General features: G+C 41.4%; 1 protein-coding gene across 12 annotated transcripts in view; it reads left to right on the top strand.

The window, feature by feature from the left end:
• The window catches only part of TENM3 (teneurin transmembrane protein 3), a 1,236,272-nt gene that overhangs the window by 252,866 nt on the left and 968,213 nt on the right, over positions 1–15,193 (top strand). For all 12 annotated transcript variants that reach the window (XM_080662244.1, XM_080662258.1, XM_080662255.1 and 9 more), the window contains exon 2: positions 13,739–13,897. The gene's annotated coding sequence lies outside the window, so the exon portion shown is untranslated. The remainder of the gene's footprint in view (positions 1–13,738; positions 13,898–15,193) is intronic.

Here is a 15,193-nt window from a genome sequence, read left to right on the forward strand (position 1 = left end):
TATATGCTAAGTAGGAAGTAATTAATAAATATTGGCTGGATGAAATTCCTGGGAACAAAATTGTGATGCTAGTGTACACACATTCTTTCATTTCCTGTATTTATTCTTTATATTTAATTTTGATAGTTTTTCCTTTTTTCTTAAATATTCCCAAAGAATATAATTTTCAATGCTGCAGAATATTCAGGTACACACTCTAGGGAAGTCGTTGGGTAGATAAACACAGGGCTCCCCATGTGTAGGGCCTTTGGAAGGTCCCCAATGGGCCGGGCTAGATGGATTTTGGGAATGCTATCAGGTGAGGGAGTTTCTTAGTAATTTTGCTCCTGAGCTCACTCTGACCAACCTTCTCTCTTTTATTACAACTGCTTACTGCCTTGGCAAAATGTGTGTATTCAACCAATCCAAAAGCAGGGACACGGAGGGGAGAACGTTATATGCTAAATAAGGTCTTCAGGGAGGTAAAGTAAGTGGAATAACACTAGTTTTTTCCCACTGTGTGGAAGTATCAGAGGGCTTTATATGTAAGGAGTGTCTCCTGTTCCAGGTCCAACAAAGTGTGTTGTACATGGACTTTTACATCTACTCTTCATATGAACCCCATATGTATGTATAGTTATCTCTGACCTCAAGAATATAGAAACTGTGGCTCAGAGAAGTTAAGTAACTTACATACATTCACATGGCCACATAATATTGCTACTGAATGTCAAATTTATGTTATTTTATTTTCCCAGGTATAAGAAAAAATTTTAAGGAAAATTAATTTGATGATTTTATGATATAATAATATCTAATTCGCATAATCTATTTAACATCAGGAATTTTTTTAGCCTTAAAAAAATTTTAAGTGGAAGGCAGCATTTAGAATATTCGGGAGAGACAATATTTACCATAATTTGTTAAATTTATTAAGTCATATTTAATAGATTATGTAAAAATAACAGCAATTGAAAACATAAAAACTATTGATGTACTACTCAGCTTATTTGAGACTTGTCTTTCTAGTTTCCAGTTGATCCACATTAGCCAAGTTCCAGTTTAATTAGAGCATGGATATATAAAGGACTGTGATATATATATATCCATGCTCTAATTAAACTGGAACTTGGCTAATGAGGGTCAACTGAAAACTCAGAGATCTTAGAGCTAATGTTAACTTTAAAATCAATCAAGAATCTACTATGCCTTAATTTGGTAGGGGACACATGATTGGATTATATGAAGCCTAGTAAATAAGATAGCCCCTGAGTAAATATCAGACATAATTTTTAGAATTGCTTATAGATTTTCCCACCAAATTCAGTTCAGTCTGATCTTTATGTCATGAACTATGTAATGTAGATGAATTGGTAGTAGTTATATCTCACCTTTTAAAATGTTATCTTATATATATATATATATACTAGAGGCCCGGTGCATGAAAATTCATGCACTGGAGCGGGGGTCCCTCAGCCCGGCCTGCCCCCTCTCACAGTATGGTAGCCCTCAGGGGCGGGAGGCAACTGGGCGATCAGGGGAAGGTGACACCCCATCACACCTCTGCTGCTGCCACTGCCTGCAGTGCAAGCCTCAGCCAGCCCTGGTTACCTGAGCCTTGGGCAGCCCTAGGTGACTGGGCAGCTGCCATCTGAGGCTTGCCTGCACCTCAGGCCAGCCCTGGGTGGCTGGGGGGCAGAGGAGACTGGAGGACTCCAGAGGCAGGCACCTTGCTGCGCGCCTGCTGCCCCAGCGGGGCTGAGGGGACTGTACACTGCCATCTTGTGGCTGTGGGTCCCACTATCTTTGAGGGCGGGGCAGTCAATTAGCATATTCCCTCCTTATTGGCTGTGGGCACTGCCATCTTTGCAATGTTGTGAGGGTCAATTAGCATATTCCCTCTTTATTAAATAGGATTGATTTCAGAGAGGAAGGGAGAGGGTGAGAGAGAAAGAAATATCAATGATGACAGAGTCATTGATTGACTGCCTCCTGCACACCCCTTACTGGGATGGAGCCCACAACCCAGGCATGTGCCCTTGATCAGAATCAAATCCAGGACCCTTCAATCCACAGGCCAACGCTCTATCTACTTTGCCAAACCAGCTAGGGCTAACGTGTTATCTTGAAACAGTTGAAAAGAAATGGTGTTGTTCAATTTTTAAAAATTACATTCCAACCAGATATTTATGTTGTGTTTAAAATGAATGTCAAAAAGAAAAGATTATTATTATTGTTGTTGTTGTTATTAGTTTATATGGGTTCTGGATTAGTGTAAAATGCTTTTTACACCCAAGATATATTATTACATTATTTCCTTAATAATGTAATATTAGGGCTATTACAATAAAATGTATTTTCTGATACAATGAACATATGTTACTCTAAGTACATGCACTGTGAATTCTACAAAACAAATCAGATATAAATCCGTCATTGAGAAACCTTACATTTTAATAGAAGACAAAGTATACATGTAATTATAATAAAAGCTGGAAAGTCCCCACATACAGATGCAATTGTGTGACTATTCAGAAAAAGGAAGAATTATTTTAGTTGAAAAGTCAAAATGTTTCTGAAGGAGGTTCCATTTGATCCGGGCCTCAAAAGAAAGATAGGAGCCCTGGACTTACCTGAACATGGACATAACCAAAGGGTGCTTCCCATACTTATTCTGAAGTAAAAGTCACGATGGCCGCTCTGCCCTCCTCCCTTCCTCGCTGTGAAGAGAATGAAAGACTGAAGCAGAAGGGAAGGGCCTGCTAACACGAAGGCACTCGAAGCTCATAGTACATCCTTCGGAGAAGTCTGAATATGCCATCGGGCTGTGGTTATTTGCATTACATCATATAAGAAACCTTCGTGGCCATATCATTAACAGATGTGTCATGGTAAAGGTTAAGTTAAATTGCAAAGGAAACTCCAAAACATCAGAACTTCAGTAACACAGGACATAGTCCTCATCCACATGACGGAGCAGCTGTTCTAGGCTGGCAGGGACTTCTGCTCCACTGGGTCCTTCGGGGAACCGAGCGCCTCCACCTGGTTGCTATGGGAGCCCAGGAGACTGTACTTCTCACCATGTAGTCAGAGCAGGGTTACTGCCTTGTCCGATCTTCCAGCCAATGGCGAGAGCAGAAGAGTCAGTGTCCAGGAAATGGTGAATGCTCCCATTCCATTGGCTAGAATTTAAATACATGGTCACACTACTTCCAAGAGAGGACAGAACATTATTTTCTTTTTTCATATATTTTTATAGATTTCAGAGAGGAAGGAAGAGAGAGAGAAACATCAGTGATGAGAGAGAATCATTGATTGGCTGCCACCTGCATGCCCCCTACTGGGGATTGAGCCAGAAATCCAGGAATGTGCCCTGACCAGGAATCATAGGTCAATGATCAACTACTACTACATTAGCCAGGCTTAAGATTCATTTTATTATGTGAGTAAACAGTTTTAATAAGTGAATATACTTCATGTACTTTAATTCAATTCAGTAAGTATTTATTGAATGCTTACTCTATGCAAGATACTATATGGTTTTAATTTAATGTGTTTAATTCAATGCTTTGGTCACATGACTTAATTTTCCAAGGGTAGTTGATTAAAAGAAACTATATGCCCAGTTCTCTTAACTGGGCAGATATATACAAAGTAAAATAAAGTAAACCTACTATAGTCCACCGTTCTATATATCAACAAAGTAGTTATGAGATAAATGAACATCATTAGCAATAAACTTTGCCTGGAAAATGATTGTTCCAATGACCGCCAGAGTGAGCTCTATAGTTTCAGGGGGCACAGAAGATTAACAGGATGTAGAAAGACTGTATTTTATTTCTGTATCAGTCTTTAACTTGCATAAAAGCTTTAAAGGCAGACGGAATCTAAAATTAAATGGGAAAGGAAAAAGAATGTGAGTCCAAGAAAAAACATTTCCTGCATGTATTTTACTCATCGGACACAAAATTACTTGCCAGGTTTCCCTTAGTTCCTCTTTCGACTTGCTTTCATTCTAGTCGGAGGTAGGAAACCCTACAAGGATGGTGACTACTGAGAACTGATTAGCTTGGCAGCCCATGTGAGGAGGGGGTGAAAGGACAGATGAGATGTGTGGTGGGAAAGAAGCACACCAACCGACCTTGGCCAAATGTGACTGCATAACTTAGAAATGATGGTGGGGGACCAGCACCCCAACATAGGGTTCGGAAGCCATTAATGAAAGCACGAAGCCTCCCTCACTTCAACACAACTAGGGCCATCCCTCTGTTCACTTGTTTCAGGTGATTTTGGTTTTCGTTCCTATCTCCTGAATGTGCAGGGAAATGTGTGATGCCTTCATTTCTTTCTTTCTTTCTTTTTTTAATCTTCACCCAAGGATATGTTTCCACTGATTTTTATAGAGAGAGTAGAAGAGAGAGGGAAAGAGAGACAGAAGTATTGATGTGAGAGAAACACATTGATTTGGTTGCCAGGGAGGAGCCTGCAACCAAGGTATGTGGCCTTGACTAAAGTTGAACCTGGGACCCTTTGGTCCCCAGACTGACGCTCTATCCACTGAGCCAAACCGGCTAGGGCTGCAATGCCTTCATTTCTTTCTGAGATTCCAAACAATAAAAGAGAAAGTAAAAGAATAATAAATATTAAAGGGCTAAGCAGCCATTATTCTTTAAAATCCACTTACCCAGAATACCCTTTTCATATCAGGGAGGCTGTAATTAGTACCATTAGTACCATTATTATATTTACAAAGTTATTAATTGTGTTTCTAGAAAATAAGATCTTTCTGTTTAAGATTTGCATTGGTACTATTGATATGTTAGTTAGCTGCAATTAATAAAAATTGGGTAGCAAACCCAAAAAAGGGGAACAATAGACGTGTGACAGAAGCTTGTATTTTGAGGTGGGGATGAGGTGGGAGAGCAGGGGGCCACGGTGCAGAGATAAGTGATTAATTGGCTCCAAAATAAAATATAGCCCATGGAGCATCTTAAGAACCAGCAAATTACTTCCGCACCATTTGCAGACTATTGCATAGACATGAATTTATTTCCACAAGATAATTTTTGTATATTAGCAGAATTAAAAAGTCAGCAAAGACCCATTGCATCTTTATCCATTATTTATTGAGGAGGAAATGAGGGAGGAGAATGGACACGTGTGAGAATCTCCTAGCTGTTCTGAGAGTACCTGGGAGTGCTGTGATTTTCTACAGCCAGACGATGCAGGTGAAGAGTGGGGGTTGCTGTCTTGTTCTTAGACTTCTGGAAATAAAATCATGACATGAGTAATGTCTTCAAGCTACAGTTACTACTGTGGCGAGAAGGTAGAACTGTGCTTTTATTTGACTTCTGAAGTTAGATAAATAGACAATATTGATTGAAGTAAATAGATGTAATGTATAATTACGCCCAATCTCCTGAAACCTACTTAAGTTAAAATATGACCTTAACATGGAGTTATTTTTCAAAAACATTCTCTACAATCGATTTAGGCTGTATCTTTGTAACATTTGGAAAACATACCTGTCTTTTTCATCCCAGCTGTTGCTTATCTCTACAGCCTGGTGTCATTTTGCTATTACCAGTTTATTAAGGAAAGGGTAACTGGATTCACAGGCTCTCAGGAGAAGTGGCGAATGCATGCATACTCTTATGATCCTGTTTTAGCTTTCCATTACACTTGCGCACTTTGAGGTGTGTCGGTCAACATCAATATTGTGCCCAGATGGCCATTTCCCCTTGGGGGCATCACTTGTAGTTATTGGATGTTGTTGGCAGCTCTGGGCTCCTCTGGAGAAGGCAGAAAAAGACTGAGTCCCTGAGTATATTACGGGGGTTGGTACAGAAAAAGGGGGACTCCAGAATGAAATTAAAGCAGTTTTGTCTTGCTATTTCAGGCACCTAACAGCCTTGGGGTTATTGATGTGGTTGAATATTTGCTTCCCATTCTTCGGTTTTGAAAACCTTTCGGATTGTACTTGAATAATTATTCAAGACTCTTTACCATGAAATTCTGGCATTATGCATTTTATTTTCTTTTTTTTATTTGTTTTAAATTTCAGAATAATTTTTATTATTATATTTTAAAATATGGCATTATCATTCCTTTGCACTACATTGCATTGTGTGACAACTGAACAAAACACAAGCAAATGCAAAATCTCCTAAATACTAATATGCTGTGACTCAGGCCTTTGAGAGAAGTAGATCTTTGTTTGTGGCCTGGAACCTGCCCTCCTCTGTTACTATTGCACCGGTTCCCAGCAGGCACACCGGCCCAGATTTAATTATCGTCATAGACGTAAACGTGTCTTTGTTTCCCTTTATCATGAATGCCTAGAAGTAACGGAGCGTCCCTTTTCCAGTCACCTTCTGTGGCAGATCAGACTTCAACACAAAGTGTGTTTGCACATCTCTGGGGGAAGTGGAAGTCACTGAATTGATAATTGCATCAGGATGCCATGACACACAAACCTGCTAAGAGTGGAGGCTGACTGTGTCGCTGTCGAGCTCTTGGGTAAGCACGACATCTGCACATCTCCTCAAAGGGAAGCTTACCCAGGGCAGGGGCCTCACCTGCTTTGCTCATTATTTTATCCCAGAACACAGCACAGGGATTGACTCTTGTCTGGGGCTCCATAAAAATTGATTAAATACATACATGTGCGACTAAACCAATCAAGTCTCATTTACAACCCCAACATCACCGAATATACGTATTTTTTAGCACAAAAGTTGAAGATCTTTAAGTTGGTATTACACCTATATATGCATATATACATACATGTTTAGGCACATATACTTAATTATAAATGTTGTTTAGGTGATGTTGATGGCGAGAGACCAATTTTCGAAGTGCTTCATATTTTACATGAAAGTATAGCTGGTTAAATATCACCCCAAGTCTTCATATTTTCCAGATCACTGAAAAAAAAAGCTGTTCTTTTCCTCCTTGCTTTGAGATATGGAGAAATGGGACCATGAGAGTGGGAATTGGCTGTAAAAACAAAACAAAAAACAAACACTCTTTTGAGAAGAAGCTTGCACACTACCGTTCGTACAGGATTTGCAGGGAAACAGCCTGAATATTTGTTAAATATTAAAAAATGCTCCACTCTCAGTCTTCTTTAAAAGAAATTTAAATTAATAAAGATGCAATTACAGACATGGATACTATATGCTAGCATGCCTACATGTAGAATCTACCTGAAAATGCAAAGAACAGAGTATTTGAAAAACACACACACATATTACTTAAATAAATAAACATGGATTTATTCTGCTGATTTCTACCACAGTGGCTTCTCCTCTGAAGTCTTTGAATAGTTTCACAAACTGCCAAACTTTTATTATGAGGGATTGATGTCTAATTCAAAAATTACATTGAAACATGTTCTTAGTAGAGTACATTAATTATTGGCCTCTCCATTATTACTAAACTTGTAGGTGTTAACAAGAAAAAAATTTGGTATTTGAAATATTCAATATAAGTAGCTATTAGTTGATATCATTTGCATAACCTAATACTCAGAAAGCTTGAGAACTATTCTCCCCCCTAATAATAACTATCAAGGAAGTAACCAGAAACTAATAATTTTTCCTCAATCAGAATTGAGAAAGGCTTAGAAAATATGAAACTATGACAGACTTACTGAAGTAAACTATCATTTATTTATTATTCTGTTTTAAAAACCCATCAAAGCAGAAAACCTCTAGGCTCATGTACAATAAAATATTTCAGCATTAAAAATAAATAATAAAATGGCAAAGATAAAAGACTGATAATCCTCCCCAAACTTCTCTCCAGTATGGCTGAGAAAAAACATATACCTAAACAAGTACACATTTTAAACACTAATTCAGCCCTGTTCCCCAAACCTACATATTCTAACACTAGAGGCTCAGTGCATGAAATTCGTACACTAGGCGGGGGGGGGGGGGGTCACTCAGCCCAACCTGCACCCTCTCGCAGTCTGGGAGCCCTTGTGGGATGTCCGACTGATGGCTTAGGCCCTGCTCTGAAGCTCCCCTGGGGAGCAGGCCTAAGCCTTCAGTCAGACAACCTTAGCGTTGCAACCATCACTGTGCTCACCAGCCGTGAGCCCAGCTTCCCTGTGGGAGTGCACTGACCACCAGGGGGCAGCTCCTGTGTTGAGCATCTGGCCCCTGGTGGTCAGTGTGCATCATAATGACCTGTCATTCTGCTGTTTGGTTGATTTGATTATTAGCCTTTTATTATCCTATATAATAAAAGAGTAATATGCAAATTGACCATACCTCCACCACACCCACAAGCCATGCCCACCAGCCAATCAGGAGCGAGTATGCAAATTAACCCAACCAAGATGGCTGCGGCCATGGAACTGCAGCAAGCAGGAAGCTTGGGTTTCCCTGGCAATGGAGGAAGCCAAGCTTCCCTGCTGCCCTGGCTGGCCCTACGCTCAAGGCTACAGTTTCAATTTTAGAAGATAAATGAATCCCAGATACCAGGGCCTCCACTTGGGTCGCCAGGGGGTGTGGCCGGCCCGCAAACCACCAAAGGCCCCTCGCCCAGGCCACCCCACACCCCAAGGGAACCCCCACCCTGATCCAGGCCACCCTTCAGGGAAAAATAGCTGGCCCCCACCCATGCACCAGGCCTCTATCCTATCTAATAAAAGAGTAATATGCAGATTGACCGTCACGCCAACACACAAGATGGCTGCCCCCATGTGGACACAAGATGGCCACCACAAGATGGCCAGCAGGGGAGGACAGTTGGGAGGGACCAAGTCTGCACGGAAGGGCAGTTGTGGGCAATCAGGCCAGCAGGGGAGGGCAGTTGGGAGGGATCAGGCCTGCAAGGGAGGGCAGTTGGGGGCGATCAAGCCTGCAGGGGAGGGCAGTTAGGGGTGCCCAGGGCTGGAGGGAGGGCAGTTAGGGGTGACCAGGCCTGCAGGGGAGAGCAGTTAGGGCCAAACAGGCTGGCAGGGGAGCAGTTAGGCATCAATCAGGCTGGCAGGGGAGTGGTCAGGGGGTGATCAGGCTGGCAGACAGAAGTGGTTAGGGGCAATCAGGAAGGCAGGCAGGCAAGCAGTTGGGAGCCAGCAGTCCTGGATTGTGAGAGGGATGTCTGACTGCCTAAACGGGCCTAAACAGGCAGTCGGACATCCCTCGAGAGGTCCCAGATTGGAGAGGGTGCAGGCCGGGCTGAGGGACACCCCCGCACCATGCACGAATTTCGTGCACCGGGCCTCTAGTATAGGATATTAGGCTTGTGTTGCATTTTTTTTCTTAGCATTACTAGATTGAGTTCATATCTGTAGAGTTTTTAATGGGATCTCATTAATACAAATACGAAAGTCTTTGATAATACATTTCCCAACTGCCAATCTAAATTACAAAATAAAGACAACGTGGCTGTTTTTGTCATTGAAAGATTGCTCAAAGTTCCAGTGTATGCTATTGACAGGGTGTTTGTATGTGAACCCATTGTTCTAATTTGATGCCTATGTATTTCCTCATGATATATTCTGAAGAGCGACTGCTGTTCCTTCTAATATAATTTCTCAAGAAGAATGGAGGAGGTCAGACAATAAATGTGCTCTTTCACATGTATCTCTGCGATGAGACAAAATAATAACTGGGTCACTTTGGCTGCAGCTTCATTATAGTTTGCCTTTAGATATAAGTCCCATGAGTATAGAAATGTGGTCACTTAAGATACACTAGCTTGACAGATGTCACTGCATGAATTTGCTAAATGTTCCGAAGAATTTACTGGTCCAGCAGGTGAAAAACTGAGATGCACCCTGCATGTTTGTTTTCCAGAGCCACATCGCTTCATGAGAGCGTTTACGCTCAAATACCACTGAGAACAATGCCCACGCCAACTTTACTGTTTGTAAATAGTGCACAAATTCATATCTGAAGTGAAACAGATTGAGCTTCTGTAATGTCACTCTGAGTCTCATGTTTTTATCACCCCCCAGTTCATCAAATTGATACCCCCGCCATACTGTCAGGAGCTAGGGGAGGCTCATCAAATCTTAGGAGAAGAACAGTGCCCTGCACTTTCTTACAAGAAACGGCCGTCTTGGCTGCTGAAAGGGAGAAGAGAAGCATGTAGCTGGTAATACAGAAGCGCTTTCTGGGGAGATGAGCATCTTGGGCTTGACCACACGCTATGAGGATCTTTGGAAAACGATGTGATTTCCTATAATAAGGGTGGGACAGATACACCCAGGTCTTCCAAGAGCTGTCATTCTCCAAACACATACCAGGTGTCTTCCTTGGAATGCCATGGGGCCACTGCTACCAATTTTGGAGCAAATGACTAAGTCTGGTATGGATCCCTCATTCCAGATACCATTTTTGACCTAGCCTCCACATACCTGATCTCAAAAGTTCCCTCTATGTTGATAAAGTTCCATATAGAAAAACAAGGACATTTTTATTCAGGAAGAGGCTTACTTTTACCCCCAAATATACTAAAGTTGGGTTCTTCTGAAGCTGAAAATTAAGCAATAAATATATACAGGTGTGCCAAAATATTTATACACACTGAATAATTATAGAGGCAGCATTTATTAAAATACATTGCATTTTCAAAATGTAATAGAATCATATATATATATATATATATATATATATATATATATATCCTATATAATAAGAGATGAATATGCTAATTATCCATTATGCCCTGAGGCATAACAACCAACAACATAACAACCGGATCATGGATCTGCAGGAGGATGGGGCAGCGAAGCAGCGAATTATAAGTGGGCCTGAGAGCTACAGGAGGGATCAAGGCAGCAAACTATGAGGAGGGGGGATTGGGTGAGGGGGCCAGGGAGAGCTACAGGAGGGCGGGGCAGTGGGCAGAGAGCTACAGGAGGGTGGCAGTGACCTGCTAGCGCAGATTTGTGTGCAGGGCTACTAGTATATATATTTATATATTTGGCTAAAAGCACAGAAATTTACTGCCTGCTCTGAAACTTATTCCTTCTGCCATGCTCTTGATCAAGATACAGCTCCCATAGGAAGAGGGAGGTGTTAGAGAGTGGCCTTGGTCAATGTCACCAGAAGGTGCTTTCAGATCCCAAGACTAAGTGTCACTTCTTCAGGGAGAAAAAAAAAAATGCTCACAACCCATGGAAAAGCACACAGTGATGTTTTTCTTCTCTGAACACAACTACACTAAATAGCCATTAATGTAGACATGTTCTGTCCTCAGTCTATCATTAAGATAATTTAAACATTGCTTGGAAAACGAAGAGACCACTGAGGTAAACAAGTTGCACACAATCATAAAACAGAACACTGTGTACATTAATCTTACCAGTCAGACATCCTTGAGTACAATATTCCCAAGAGGTAATTTGACTTTGTAATATACCCTGGCATAACCAAAAATAAAAAGATGCATTGAAAGGCACAAAAGTGGCACTCAAAGGCAAGGTGTTGTATTATATAAATTTATCAGGCACACAAGATTGGTGTGAGCAGCACAATTTTCCACCTTGCGTCTGGGGAGTACTACACTACTGGGCTAGTATTGTGCAATAAACATAATGCAGAGCAATAACCGAGGCAAAATAGTTGGGAAAATGTGTGAGGGGAAAGAGAGGAGGAGGGATTATGAAATATCTTTATGGACATTAATATGAAGGATGGGTGACAATTTTCCAGCTTCAGTTTTCTGACAAATGGTCTATAAAGTAATGTTTTCATTATATATTCTCATTTAGAAACATACTAAACTATATACCTGTAAAATCTATAGTGCTTTTTTTTATTTTTCATCAGATGTGTTATTGTTATTCAGCACATGTCTAGTATGCTAGTTAGGTGGTAAATTTATAGCATATACTGTAGCAAGATTTCCTAAACACCCTCCCTTGGAAAAACAAAATGAGTTATAATAGCAAAGAGAAAGACTGGAAGGCAGGGTCTGTTATGTTGAGTCAATGAGCCACCCTTTCTTTCCTTCTAAAGCATCTGCCCAGTCCTGCCTGTTAGAAACACCCTTACAATTAGCACATCATTTATTTTGTGCCCATTGTGCGTGGTTTATATTTCCTCATCATATATAACCTTTCTAAAAGCAGAAATGTTATTTTTCTATTTTTCTGGGGCTGATTATTTGGGGATATTTAGGTTTGGTAATGTACTCGTTATTTCTACAACTTATTGCGGTGTTTCAATGGTTCACAATTTTTCATCTTGTTTCACTACCTGCTTTTCAATTTACATTGGTAAACTCATTTGCTTGTGTCCTCTCAGGCATGAGTTCTGACCCTCCCTAATTATATAGAGGGTGGGGGTTAATAGCTATTAGTAGATATATTCCCCTTCTAGAGTCTGACCTAGCTCTTAAAATTTGTTTCCCTCCCTTATTTTATAAATATTTTAATCAATAATGTAGCTATTATTTCCCAAGTGAGCCCTAAGGAGTCTGTCTGATGGCCTCATAAATGCCATTCTACAGGGAACCTCACCAGTTTCCACCTCTCTGGAGTCCCTGTGGTTTTATTTTATTTTACTTTATTTTATTTTATTATTTAATTTAATTTTATTTAACTCTAATATATGTTTACTAGAGGCCCAGTGCATGAAAATTCATGCACTGGAGGGGGCGTCCCTCAGCCCAGCCTGCCCCCTCTCACAGTCCAGGAGCCCTCAGGGGCGGGAGGTGACCCAGTGATCAGGGGAAGGAGATGCCCCATCACACCTCTGCTGCTGCCACTGCTGGAAGCGCAAGCCTCAGCCAGCCCTGGTTACCTGAGCCTTGGGCGGCCCTGGGCGGCTGGGCAGCTGCCATCCAAGGCTTGCCTGCACCTCAGGCTGGCCCTGGGCAGTTGGGGGGCTGAAGGAACTGGGGGACTCCAGAGGCAGGCATGCGGAGTGGTCAGGCCTGCCTGGGGGTGGGCCCAGCCTTGCCGTGCGCCTGTGGCCCCTGCAGGGCTGAGGGGACCAGGCACCACCATCTTGTGTCTGTGGGCGCCGCCATCTTTGAGGCAGTCAATTAGCATATTCCCTCCTTATTGGCTGTGGGTGCTGCCATCTTTGAGACTATGTGAGGGTCAATTAGCATATTCCCTCTTTATTAGATAGGATTGCTTTCAGAGAGGAAAGGAGAGGGAGAGAGAGATGGAAACATCAATGATGAGAGAGAGTCATCTATCGGCTGCCTCATGCATGCCCCACTCTGTGGACTAAGCCTGCAACCTGGACCTGTGTCCTGACCTCCTGGTTCACAGGTTCACACTCAACCACTGAGCCAGGCCGGCTGGGCGAGTCTCTCTGGTTTTAGGGGAGCCAGCCACAGCACACTCAATCCATTACCAAGTCAGTGGCATGGCCGTGTTTTGCAGGTACCCTTCCTCCCTTTGCTGAACTTGCACTGTGTTGCGTGTTGCGTGTTGAGCAGGAAGCTAGCCTGGAACACACGCCAACCCCGCCAAGAGCACTGTCCCCCGAGTTGTCCTTGCCCTGGGGCAGCATCAGATCTGCATCAGTCATTAGGCAGGCGCCCAACCCTTATGTTGGCAATGAAACCACATCGGAACTTCACTTATTTCATGAAGTCACTGTGTAGAGCGGAAGCCAGTGATGGAGACGGAGGCTCCCCCTTCGGTGTCACCTGGGCCCTTTGTGTTGTTTGAAAGACTCCTTTGTGTTGTTGCCTCTGATACCAACTCAAGAACTCGCCTTGCTCTCCGGTATGACATCCGCTTTTAAAATCTAATTAAAACTTTCTTTTTGGTCCTTAGGTAGCAAGATGGCTCTGCTGAGATGAGCTCTTAATTAATGCACTGAGAGCTTCCGAGTCCCACCTCTCGACAGGAATGATTGACGTCCAAGGCTACATACATTACACTAATTGAGCTCTGCCTCTGTTATTGCCACAGCCAACTCATCAGAGAAGCTAGGTGAGTAGCCCAGCATAAAGGGTTGTTTCAATATGTTCTATGCTGTCCCACAGGGTGGGAGAGACACTTTCCAGACCAGCATGCTCATCATCGCCGAAGGCAGGTTCTTCCTTCGGATTTAAAATGTAGGTTTTGTGTTATAGTGTGTTTTTTTTTAATTATAAAAATTAGCACTTTTGACATAGCCATTTCGATTTAAGTAACCGCAGTCTCTTCGCAATTTTTAAGCAGCAAATGTTACAAGCCAACTACAGTAGGCATCAATCACTTGGCATCATTTATTGATATTAAACTGTGCTGCATAGCAGCCAATGCAGATGCTATGGAGAGATTGTTTGAAACCAAATCCAACCTTTGTTCTTGAGTTTAGTTTTCAGAAACTTACCTCACTGTAAATATACTTAATCCTCAGTCTCACCAGAGACCATACTGAAATATTTTATTGCATTTTATTCTGAAAGAAATTTGTAAGTATTCTGAGACCCTGACTTTGATAAAATCTAATTAATCACTTGGTATAATCTAAGTGGCTTATCAGCCTAAAATAAAATTCAGGGACAGTGCTATTTACTAAACATGAAGACAATTATACCATATTAAATATTCTCATTTATACCTTAAGGTTTTCATTCATAGATAGTTTACAAATGTTTTAGCAATTATAAAAAAATCCAGTTTCAAACATCTCAAGGAAAATATGGGAATTTCAGGATATTAAAGTATTTACTTAAAATATAATGTTTTATGCAAACAAAATATAAATTGGGCTTGAGTTTATTATTTTAAAGGCAAGAGTAAAAGAAAGACTACAGAGAAAAGTGGAGTAAGAAATTACGAACATAAAGGTGATATATCAAAAAGAAGAGAAGTGGGCAATCAAATCGTGTTAGAAACAATGAAGTACCAAACCTAAAAATTCCAAACAATTATGACTAGCCAGAAGTAGAGAAAAAGGCGGTAGAACTAAACAGGGCTAAACTGCCATGTCCTGGTAACAAAAATAAAAATGTATGTTTTTAATATTTTGGATCCCTGAAACAACATGTGGGTCCCCCATTTTCCACTCCAATGGGCTTAGCTCTGCCCACTATTCCAAACTGTGAAAAATGTGGACCCCACTTACAAAGAAAGTCCTAAGATGGCTACATTTCTATCAAAATGGCCTTATTATTACCTGTGAGAAAACCTGAAGTGGGGAAAAATTGAGAGAGATGAGAAAATCCTGAGCTGATCATCTTGTAAAAGATATGATAGGCTTTTAACATCAAGACGATCAGGCTATGACTGAGAGGAAAT

This window comes from Plecotus auritus, assembly GCF_963455305.1.
Source record: "Plecotus auritus genome assembly, chromosome: 3".
Classification (NCBI taxonomy): Eukaryota; Metazoa; Chordata; class Mammalia; order Chiroptera; family Vespertilionidae; genus Plecotus; species Plecotus auritus.